Source organism: Tamandua tetradactyla, chromosome X (assembly GCF_023851605.1).
Source record: "Tamandua tetradactyla isolate mTamTet1 chromosome X, mTamTet1.pri, whole genome shotgun sequence".
Taxonomy (NCBI): Eukaryota; Metazoa; Chordata; class Mammalia; order Pilosa; family Myrmecophagidae; genus Tamandua; species Tamandua tetradactyla.
In genome coordinates this window covers 60260487-60272764 of record NC_135353.1, presented here as the reverse complement: position 1 = coordinate 60272764, position 12278 = coordinate 60260487, and the positions used below count along the sequence as shown (strand labels likewise).

At 38.7% G+C, this 12278-nt stretch overlaps 1 non-coding gene and 1 pseudogene across 1 annotated transcript; both read left to right on the top strand.

Annotated features, from left to right (window-relative positions):
• Nucleotides 1-359: 359 nt before the first annotated feature.
• LOC143671848 (NADH dehydrogenase [ubiquinone] flavoprotein 2, mitochondrial pseudogene) lies at nucleotides 360-1088 on the top strand (annotated as a pseudogene).
• Nucleotides 1089-7961: 6873 nt separating this feature from the next.
• On the top strand, nucleotides 7962-8095 carry LOC143672351 (small nucleolar RNA SNORA70). Its single transcript, XR_013169806.1, has one exon. It is a non-coding gene; the product is annotated as a small nucleolar RNA SNORA70 (small nucleolar RNA).
• Nucleotides 8096-12278: the final 4183 nt, after the last annotated feature.

Genomic DNA, 12278 nt, shown 5'->3' with positions numbered 1-12278 from the left:
CAATGAATATTTACCATATTCCATGCAGTATTCTAAACAGCACCAACAAAGATGAATAGGGCATGATTTCCCTGGCCTCCCAAAGGTAATGCTGGTTGGGTCTGTAGGTGGGAGTGGAGGCTGAAAGATGCAGAAACTAGGAATTCTCTGTTTATGAACAGCTTGGCAAAAAAGTGAACGTTGGCACTATAAATTCGCAGTGTTCTAAAAATAGCAACAGAGGGCTACAGACCGAAAGGGAATAGGGCCCCTAACTCCAAATAAGATAACTCACTCAGGATAGAAAAATGCCACTCTAAGGGATGTAAGCTGAAAAGAAAATTGCCCACTATAGAAATGAGATTGGCTGCCCATAGAAAATGGCTGATAAGAGACCTCCCAATATGTCATCAAGAAACAATGTTCTCTTCTCCGTGGTGCTTTGGCCCAGGCAGCTGGCTGACCTCACCACCCTGTGGGGAAGACATACAAGGAATTTGCATAACACAGCTGTGCAAAATGGAGCTGGAGAAACCTTATTTGTGCACAGAGATACTCCTGGGAATAACCCAGATACTCTATTTGATTTCACACCAGAAAACTATAAAAGGATAGAGGCAATTGTAAAAAACTATCCAGACAGGCTTAAAGCAGCAGCTGTGTTTCCAGTCCTGGATTTAGCCCAAAGACAGAATGGATAGTTGCCCATCCCTGCTATGAACAATGTTGCTGAAGTTTCACAAGTGTCCCCAAAGACAGTATATGAAGTAGCAACATTTTTTACAAGTTATAATCGAAAACCAATTGGGAAGTATCACATTCAGTTCTGCACTACTAAATCTTACATGCTTCAAGATTCTGACAGCATACTGGAGGCCATTCAGAAAAAATCTGGGAATAAATGTTGGGAGACTACACCTGAAAACCTGTTTACCCTTATACAGATGGAATGTTTAGGGGGCTGTGTAATTGCATTGATGGTTCAAATAAATGACAATTTTTATGAAGATTTGACTCTGAAGGATATTGAAAAAGTTATTGATGAGCTCAAGGCTGGCAAAATTCTAAAACCTGGGCCCTGGAGTGGGCACTTCTCCCACTTTGACTGAACCACCCAAAAGAACTGGCTTTGGTGTGCAAACAGGCTTTTAATTTATATTTAGCTGTATATGTGTGTGTGTGTGTGTATCACACAAGAAATAAAATAAGAATCTCCCATCAAAAAAAAAGAAACAATACTCTAAAATGTAATTAGTGGAAAACAATAATTTAGGCTTGGAAATGCTATGATTGGGCAAGTACCTTGGAACTAAGGAGGAGTCCATGTGCAAAGTTAAATGATCATAGAAACAAGAATAAAAATAAGTACAAAGAAAAGTTGTTTTTCTTTTTCACTCCATGCCTTAACCTGCAGATATATTTATTGTCTTTCTGATAGGTGGATGGGTGGTGTCATTAGGCTGCATGAACTACATGAGTCCATCTCTTCAGATCATTCCACACCCTATACTATATCTCCACTCACCAGTAACCGCAGTCACCATAAAATGAGCATTTATTCTGAGCCACAGACTTTACATAAATTATCTTATTTATACCCATAACAACCTATGAGATATGTTCAAATATTAGACTTGCTTTCAAATGAGGGAACTGAGGCTCAGAGACGTTGCATGATTTGACCAAGTCCATAAAACTAAATGAGTACTGGATTAGTTTCTTAGGGCTTCCATAAACAGAAATTTATTCTGTCACAGTTCTGGAGGTCAGAAATCTAAACTCTAACTGTTGACAGTGTCATACTTCCCCTGAAGGGGAAAATCCTTCCTTGCCCCTTCCAGTTTCTGGTGGTTTCTCATTTTCCTTGGCTTGTGGCAGCATAACTCCAATCTCTACCTCTGTTCACATGGTGTCCCTGTCTTTTCTGTTTCTTGTAAGGACACTGTTTTAGATTCCCTACTGCCATGACACATTCTACACAATGGGTTGGCTTAACAATCAGAGTTTATTGGCACGGTTTCAGAGTTGAGAAGGCTTGCTTCCTCCTAGGGTCAGTAGCATTCTGGCTGGTTGGCAGTCTTGGGTTCCTTGGCTTTCCCATTACATGGTGATAGTCTTTCCTTTATCTTCCAGGTTCTGTTGACTTATAGCTTCTCCCTATGCCCTTCTTGTCCTTTCCAATTTCCTTTGCTTTAAGACTTCAGTCATATTGGATTAAGGCCCACCCTCATTCAGTTTGGGCACACCTTAACATACCATATTCAAAGGTCTTATTAGAGGACACGAGATCTTATTGGTTTGTTAGGTTAGTGTGATGCCCCAATACATCCCAGAGTAATTTGGGCAGTGAAGAAAAAAGTATTTTCAAAGTCCTCTTGGGGGACAGTGGAGAAAGGAGGAAATATTCAACTTCTCCATTTGGGGAATTCTTGATATTCTCACAAGCAGTGGGGACAAGCAGATCAATAGGCTGAGCCCTCAATCTTGGGATTTGCCACTATGAAACTTATTCATGCAAAGGAGAAGCTAAGCCTACTTAAAATTATGCTTAAGACTCATCCCCAGAGAACCGATGCTCAGATGTGACTTCTCTCTCTAAGTCAACTTGTGAGGTGAACTCATTGCCCTTCTCCCCTACATGGGACATGGCTCCCAGGGGGTTCAATCTCCCTGGCAATGTGGGACAGAACTCCCTGGACAAGCTGGGACCCAGCATCATGGGATTGAGACATCCTTCTTGACCAAAATGGGGAAGAGAGAAAAGAGAAAAAAAATAGTTTCAGTGGCTGAGAGATGCAGGTTATCCCAGATGTTATTCTTATGCATTACATAGATATCCCTTTTTAGTTTAAGGTGTATTGGAGTGGCTGGAGAGAAATACCTGAAACTGTCAAGCTGTATTCCAGTAGCCTTGATTCATGAAGATCATTTATACTGATATAGCCTTTACAGTGTGACTGTATGATTGTGAAAACTTTGTGTCTGATGCTCCTTTTATCCAGTGTATGAACAGATGAGTAAACAAAGTAGGGATAAAATATAAACAAATAGTATGGGGGGTAAAAAATTGGGTAGATTGAAATACTGGTGGTCAATTAGAGGAAGACATAAGGGGTATGGGATGTATGAGTTTTTCTTTTTATTTCTTTTTCTGGAGTGATGTAAATGTTCTAAAAAATGATCCTGGTGATGGATACACAGCCATGTGATGATATTGTGAGAGTCATTGAATGTATGCTGCGGATGGACGGTATGTGTGTGAAGATTTCTCAATAAAAATATGTTTAAAAAAGAAAGGTCCTATTACAAATGGGCTTACACCCATGGGATCAAGGTTTAGGATTTGAACATACCTTTTGTGAGAGACATAATGACTCAATTCCTTATAGATGCTTGTCATTAGATTTAAGGCCCACTCTAATCCAGGGTGATCTCATCTCAAAATTCTTACTTTTAATTACATCTGCAAAGACTCTTATTCTGAATAAGTTCACATTCTGAAGTCACAGGTGGATGTATCTTTTGGGAAAACACGATTCAACCCTCTACAAGTAGCCTAGCTGGGGTTCTAGTCTAGATCTCTCTGACTCTAAAACTTTTTCCCTTACTATTAAACCATGTTGTCTCTACCAAATGGACTTTTGTCATTATTTGGGTTTCCTATGTAGATTTCCTACTGGGAAGAGGATGCAGTAGTTGACATATCTGCTTTGTAGTTAATTATCAAAATAAATTAATAAATTGGCATTCTGGTCACTGAAACATTGCCTTATGAGCTTAGATTGTGTTAAATTTGTCCTCCAGAGCCGGATTATCTTACAAAATTGAGTTTGGGAACCTGTGAAGCTGAAGATTGGGTCCTGAATAAGGACCAAGATCCTTTCAGGGTATACCATCCCACAGCCTACCATCCATGCTTGTTTCTTACTATACAGGTGATCATAATATAATAACAGATAAACTTCTGGGTGTACAGATAAATTTCTAATTACTTAACAACTTACATGAGGTGTTGTGTATACGTCAAGGTTATGTCCCAGAAAGATTCCTCATAATGGCTATTATGTTTACTCCTGAGCCTTAGCTCCCAGCATCAAGTCACAGGAAAGAACATGTCTCTAAGAGTTCATTATCTCATTAAGATGAGGATTCTGTAGAAAAAAATGGGTTCAGAAAAGCAGGGACTTCCTGTGTCTCTGAATCAGTCTCTTTGAAGAGCAATTGCCCCAGATGACTGGGAGCACTGCCCTGCTCACATCTTGCTTATGAAGAGAATATCCTAGGGGTGTGTTTCAGATTGTTGTTGGACTGTGGGCCAACCATAGTGGTGGACCACTGAGTGCCACCTAGGCAGCTTGTTAAAAACCAGTTTCCTGATCTGCTGAATTATACCAGGTCTACTCAATTAGAGACTCTGAAGATAGACTCTAGGAACCTACATTTAAAAAAAGTACCCGGGATAGTTCTAATACGCATTCAAGTTTGAGAACCACTGCATTCTGGTGAAAGTAAACTTCCACAATGTCAAAATGAAGATTAAAGTCTGAATATTCATTTGCAATTCCAGACAATAACTGGAATTGCATTCTTGCAGCATGATCTGTAGGCTTTAGTTCATGTGACAATATAATTTTATATGGCTTGATTTACATCAAAGCAAGCACAGTTAGGTCAAGATTTCTTGATCCTTCTCTCCTGAGAAAATTTACATAACTTTTAAGGATAATGCTGTAAACTCTCCCAAATATCTAAAATTGAACTCTAAGGTACCTTTCAGCTCCAATCTTCTGATTCTATGAATGTTCCTAGGGCTTCAAATGTGTTTTCAACAAACACATTGCTTGTTACAGATGAACATTTCCCTTTTCCAGGCAACATGTTTCTGAAGAATACTAATTGCTGCTGATCTTCTTAGACATTTTCTAATAGCACATACTTTATCATAGTGTTGTTGTAAAGAGTGAGTGAGATAACATTAGGGATTGAATCAAGTACCTCTTGTCTTGTGATGGTGGACCTATTGTAAATAGGATCTCTTGAAGATGTTACCTCACTTAAAGTATGGGCTAACTAAATCAGGTTAAGCCTGAATCTGGATTGCTGGAGTCCTTTATAAAGAGAATGAAATTGAGAGAGAGATAGATAGATAGATAGATAGAGAGAGAGAGAGAGAGAGAGAGAGAGAGAGAGAGAGAGAGAGAGAGAGAGAGAGAGAGAGAGAGAGAGAAACCATGGAGAGCAGCCAGAAGCTACTTTGAAGAGAAAGGAGAAAATGCTGCCATGTGTATTACTATGTGATAGAAAAACCAAGGAGCAAGGATCACTGGCAACCATTCCCAGAATTCCACACCCTTTGGGGAGAGAGCATTGCCTTGCTGACACCTTGATTTTAAGCTTCTCCTAGTCTCAAAACCATGAGCCAATATATTCTCCTCATTTAAGCCAACCCATATATGGTATTTGCTTTAGTAAACAGAAAACTAAAAACAGATAATATATGCACAGTGCCAAACATAATGCCAAACATACAGGAAGTGTTTAATAAATGTTCATGCTATTTATACTGCAATACATTTTCACAATAGTATTTCCTGAATTATTGAAAATATAACATTAGATAGCTAAAGATGAATAAATATTAGGGAAACAGTTGGATTGAAAATATTGAGTTTACATGTTTTTTAAAAATATTTTTATTGACAAATATTCACACACATACAGTCCATATATGGTATAGAATCAATGGCTCACAATATCATCACATAGTTGTGTATTTATTAACAAGATCACTTTTAGAACATTTGCCTAACTCCAGAAAAAGAAATAAAAAGAAAACAGAAAAACTCATATATCTCATACCCCTCACCCCTCCCTCTCATTGATCACCAGTATTTCCATCTACCCAATTTATTTTACCTTAACTCCCCTATTATTCACTTATTTTTATTCATACGTTTTACTCATCTGTCAATATCCTGAATAAAAAGAGCACCAGACAAAAAGTTTTCACAATCACATGGTCACATTGTAAAAGTTATATCTTTATACAATCATCTTCAAAAATCAAGGATACAGGAACGCAGCTCAACAGTTTCAGGAACTTCCCTCCAGCCACTCCAATACACTATAAATTAAAAAGGGATATCTATTTAATGTATAAGAATAACCTCCAGAATAACCTCTAGAATATGTTTGAAATCTCTCAGCCACTGGAACTTTGTCTTATTTCTCTCTTCCCCATTTTGGTCAAGAAGGCTTTCTCAATCTCATGATGCCAGGTCCCACCTTATTCTGGGAGTTCTGTTTCCCATTTCCAGGGAGATTTATACTCCTGGGAGTCATGCCCCACATACAGAGGGAGGGAAGTGAGTTCACCTGACAAGTTGGTTTAGAAAGACTGGTCACATCTAAGTGACAAAAGAGGTTCTCTGGGTGGTGATTCTTAGGCATAATTATAAGTAGGCTCAGTCCATCCTTTGCAAGAATATGTATAATAGGGGCAACCCCCTATCAAGGGCTCAGCCTATTGATCGGTTGTTCCCACTGCTTGTGAGAATATCAGGGATTCTCCAATGGGGGAGTTTCATGTCTCCTCCTTTCTCCCCTGTCCTCCAAGGGGACTTTGCAATTATATTTTTCTTCACTGCCTAAATTTCTTTGGGATATATATCAGGGCATCAAACTAACCCAGACAAGGCAACAAAATCTCATACCCTATCCAAGATGCCATGTACTGATGGTGTTCAATTAAACTAACAGTACAAGTTAAATTAGGTAATGCACTACCCAAAATATAAATTTTGCACCAAATAAACCTCTTTCCCTTTAGTCTCACACAGAAGTGAAGTTTTAAAATATGGATGATATCATCCTTTACCATGTATCCTTATCTACCTCAGTCCTATCCAGATCTGCTTCACTCATATCTCAACTCAAAGTCTGATCAATTTTCAGCTTTTTAAACAGTACCTGTATGGAGTACTGCTGATTCTCATAGTTTGAGAATACTAAATCTGAGTCTAAGGTGTCACATAAATACCTGAAGTTTCTGGGAATGACCAGGTTATATACAAACAGCTCAGTATCTCAGAATTTAGAAATAACAGTTAACAGTTCCTGAAACTATATGACTGCTGTAACACATTGCAATCTAAGACCATTTAAAATTGCCTCCAACCTGATAACCCATACTTTTGCCTTCAGTTCACTGAGTTTTTATATTGTAGTTAGTCCATATAAGTGAGGTATGGTAATATTTGTGTTTTGCTTCTGATATTTCATTCAACATACAGCCCTTAAGGTCCATTCCTCTAGTTTCATGCCTCACAACTTCATTCCTTCTTGCAGCTGTTCAGTAGTCCATTGTATGTATACACCATATTCCCCCCTTTCATTCCTCAGTCATTGTACCCTTAGACCTCCATCCATTGTGGATTATGAACATTGCCGCCATAACACCAGTGTAGAAATGCCATTCCTGTCCTCACACTCAGTTTCTCCAGCTATATACTGAGCAACGGAGTTTCATGATGATATGACAACCCCACCCTTAGCCTCCTGTGGAACCACTGCCCTGTCCTCCAAGGGGCTGCACCTCTTATTTCCCTACCGACAGTGAATAGATACATCTCTCTCTCGACATTTTCTCTAGCACTTGTTTCTGTTCATTTTTTAGAAACTAATTTAGTTTATTTGTCATGAATCAGGGATCCATTCCTGTATATATTTCACAGAGATGTTCAAGCATCGATCAGCAGAGGATCACAGATAATTATGTTAATTGTGGTGATACATGTAGAATTCAGAGCTTAGGAATTAAGTGAGTGATTAATACTACAGAAACAAATACATTTATTAAATGGGGTTAGATACAGATTATAACAATCTCATATTATGACTATTATGTTAGTGAAGAAGATAAAGCATCAAAAAATTGGTGTAGGTGCAGTAAAATAAATAGAAACTCTAAACCATACTTGATTCTGCAGCCAGTTAAGCTGACCATCTCCCTCTTCCTGCAGGGCCTCAGTGTGCAGTGGCTGCAAAGAGCAGGCACCTTGGTAGTGTACACAAGCTGTTCTTGTATGGGTTGCCTGAAGGGATCTTGGAGAGTCTTATACTTGGATGGTTCTGCCTGACCTCCTGCAGTTCCCAGTCTAGACTCTGGATAGTTATGCAAGCTGACTTGGGAAAGCCCCAGGATATGATGGTGAGGACTGACTTTGACCAAGTCATTATGCCCATCGGCACCAAGTTTGAAAACAAGGAGAATGTGTGACCAAGTTGCTGCATAGGACAAAGTACAAGCTCTCTGGCCACCAGAAAATTCATGTGCCCAAGATGTTGGCCAATCATGGCTCCTTGGACAAGTGTCACGTCCTGCATTCATGAAAGCTTTGCCAGCCCTGCCCTTGTCCAACATGTGTCCACCTAAAAACTACTTCCTCGCTGTCAAAAAATAGTTCAATAAGAGCATTAGATATCAAATTAATACTTGTAGGAATACATCTATGCTCATTAAAACCTACATTATATTTACTTTGGAAAGATGTTTGCCTTTTTAAACTTGTTTTAATTGTATAGTATAACATATATATATATATATAGTGAAGAAATAAAAAAGCAATAGTTTTCAAAGCACTCTTCAAAAAGTGGTTACAGGATAGATCCCAGAGTTTGTCATGGGCTACCATACAATCCTCTCATCTTTTTCCTTCTAGTTGCTCCAGAATACAGGAGGCTAGATGGCTTAAATACTTTTTTATCATCATAATTGACTTTTTTCTTCTTATATAACATATATACAAAAAAGCTATAAATTTCCAAGGATGGCACCACAATTAGTTGTAGAACATATTTCAGACTTTGACATGGGTTGCAATTTCACAATTTTAGATTTTTACTTCTGGCTGCTCTAAAATACTGGAGATTGAAAGAGATACCAATTTAATGATTCAGCATTCATATTCATTTGTTAAGTCCTATCTTCTTTGTATAATTCCACCATCACCTTTGATCTTTCCATACCTCTCATTGGGGTTGTTTGAGCTATGGCAATTCTAAGTTTTTGTTATTGGAAGGATCTGTCACTGATATGGGGTAGGGAGATGGAACTATCTGATGTTCTGGAGATGCTGGGCTAGGGGTCAGGACTTCTCTGGACCAGGGACACATCTGGAGTTGTAGGCTCCTGGAAAGTTGTTCTAGTGCCTGGAACTCTTGTGGAATCTTATAAATTGCCCTGGGTGTTCTTTAAGATTGGTTGGAATGGTCCTGGTTGGGGGTTGGCAGGTTATGATAGGTAACAAGGTCTAACCGAGGCTTGTGTAAAAGCAACCTCCACAGTAGCCTCTTGACTCTATTTGAACTCTCTCTGTCATTGATACTTTATCAATTACATCTCCTTTCTCACATTTTATCAGGATAGAATTGTTGATCCCATGGTGCCAGGTCTGGATTCATCCCTGCGAGACCTCTCCCATGTTGCCTGGGAGACTTTCACCCCTGGATGTCATGTCCCACATAGGAGGGAGGGCAATGATTTCACTTGCAGAATTTGACTTAGAGAGAGTAAGAGCACATCTAAGTCAAAAAAGAAGTCCTGCAGAAGTAACTCTTAGGCATGCTTATAGGTAGTCTAGGCTTCTGTGCTACCTACATAAGCTTCACAAGAGTAAGGCTCATGATCGAGGGCATGGCCTATTGATTTGGGTATCCCTAAAGTTTGACACAGTATCAGGGGATTCCCTGATGATAAGGTTTAATAGTTCCATGTTCTTTCTCCCCTCCCTCAGGGGGCTTTGCCAATACTTTTTTATTATCTGGTTAACATACTCGAGCATGTTTCCAAGCATTACAATAATCTATGCAGGATTAAAGGACCTCTTTCTCATTCTGTGCTCTCTGTGTTTCAGGTCAAATGAGCTATACAGATAGGTTGAATTGGATTATGCACTACAGAAAATTTCAGTTCCAGATCAAATAACCCTTTCCTCCATTGGTCTCAAAGAGTATGTGTGGCTCTAAAATATAGACACTGTCTTCCTTACCCTTATGTTCTGAATTACTTTAATCCCAACCTGTTTGGCTTCATTCTTATCTCTAAATATCAGGTTATATACATAAAACAGCCCCTCAAAATTGAGAAATAATAATCACCACTCTGGACTTAATGCATCTGCTATAAAAGTTTACATCTAGGCCCTTGTTTTCTTATAAGTATTTTCTAAAGGTGACCATACCATTGTTGCTTTTTTGTTTTTGGCTTATTATGTCTCACCAAATGTCCCACTTTGTTCATTCACATCATTGCATGCCTCATGACATTCTTCCTTTTTGTAGCTGCACAGCTTTTGTTCATAAGATACAGCATTGTCTGCCATTCTACTTCTCCATCAGTGAATCCTTCAGCCACCTGCATTCATCAGACATCATGTAGAGGGCCCAAAGTCCACAGTCCATCAACATTCTCAATTTTAGATGATTTCATTGTTCCGAAGAGAAAGAAAACCAATAGACACACTCTTACTAAATAGGAAATCTAAATGTCCTCTTAACTCTTGTCCCTCACCCCTTTATTTATTTATCTCTGCTTTTTCTGTAGTAGTGCTCACGGTTTCCTCTTGAACATAGCTCATAGCATGCAATAGTGGGTTTCCCCATGTACCTGGACTTAAATACTCTTTCTACCAGAATCTTATCTTTGAAGTAATTGTTACAAGAACGCATTCATATTTGTAGTGTGAGTCAGTGGGACACGTAGGTTTATACAATACCTTTCAATCCTGTTCATCTTCGATATGGTAATATTACTTCTAGACCCACAAGAGAATCACCATTGTTCCTATCTATCCCCTTACATTGAAGTTCAACCTAATTAGCTAACGGTTCACCCATCTCTAGCTTCTATGTACCTCTAAGTCCCCTGTATTCTGTATTATAAGTCTCTAATTGTACCTTTATGCTGGTCATAAAAGCAGAATCATACAGTATCTATCCTTTTGTGTCTGGCTAATTTCATTCAGCATTATGTCCTCAAGGCTCATCCATCTTGTCATGTGCTTCAGGACATCATTTTGTCCTACCACTGCATAATATTCCATCATATGTATATACAACATGTTGTTGATCCACTCATCTGTTGATGAGCATTTGGTTTGTTTCCATCTTTTGGTGATTGTGAATAATGTTGCTATGAATATCGGTGTACAAGCATCTGTTTATGTCATTGCTTTCAACTCTTCTGGGTATATACCAAGTAGTGCTATTGCTGGGTCTTAGGGCTGCTCAATATTTAGTTTCCTAAGGAACTGACAAACAGTCTTCCATAGTGGCTACACCATTGTACATTCTCACCAGCAGTGCATAAGTATCCTAGTTATTCCAGAACCTCTTCAACATTTATAGTTTCCTGTTCATTTAATAGCAGCCATTCTTATGGGCGTGAGGTGGTATCATCGTAGTCTTGATCTGCCTTTCCCTTATAGCCAGTGAAAATGAGTATCTCTTCATGTGCTTTTGAGCCATCTGCATTTGCTTTTCAGAAAAATGCCTATTCATATCTTCAGCCCATTTTATAATTGGATTTTCTGTTCTTTTGTTGTTGAGTTGTATGATTTCTTTTATATACAGGAAATCAAACCTTTATCTGATATATGATTTCCAAATATTTTCTCCCATTGAGTTGGCTGTCTCTTCACTTTTTTGACAAAGCCTTTTGAGGTGCAGAAGCATTAGATTTTGAGGAGTTCCCATTTATCTATTGTTTCTTTTGTTGCTTGTGCTTTGGGTGTAAAGTTTAGGAAGCTACCTCCTATTACTAAGTCTTGAAGATGTTTCCCTACATTTTCTTCTAGAACTTTATGGTGGTAGTTCTTATATCCAGGTGTTTGATCCACTTTGAGTTAATTTTTGTGTGGGGTGTAAGATAGAGGTCCTCTTTCATTCTCCTGGCTATTGATATCCAGTTCTTCCTTGCCCAATTATTGTAAAGGTTATTTTGTCCCAGTTCAGAGGATTTGGGGGCCTTGTCAAAAATCAATTGACCAAAGATCTGGTGGTCTATTTCTGCACTCTCAATTCAATTCCATTGGTTAATGATTCTGTCTTTGTGCCAATACCATGCTGTTTTGACCACTGTGGCTTTATAATTGGTTTCAAACTCCGGGAGTGTTAATCCTCCCACTTTGTTCTTTTTTAGGACGCTTTTAGCTATTCCTGGGTTCTAGTTCCCGTCCAGATGAATTTGATAGCTACTTTTGTCCAGATCTTCAATGTAGGTTGTTGGAATTTTGATTAGT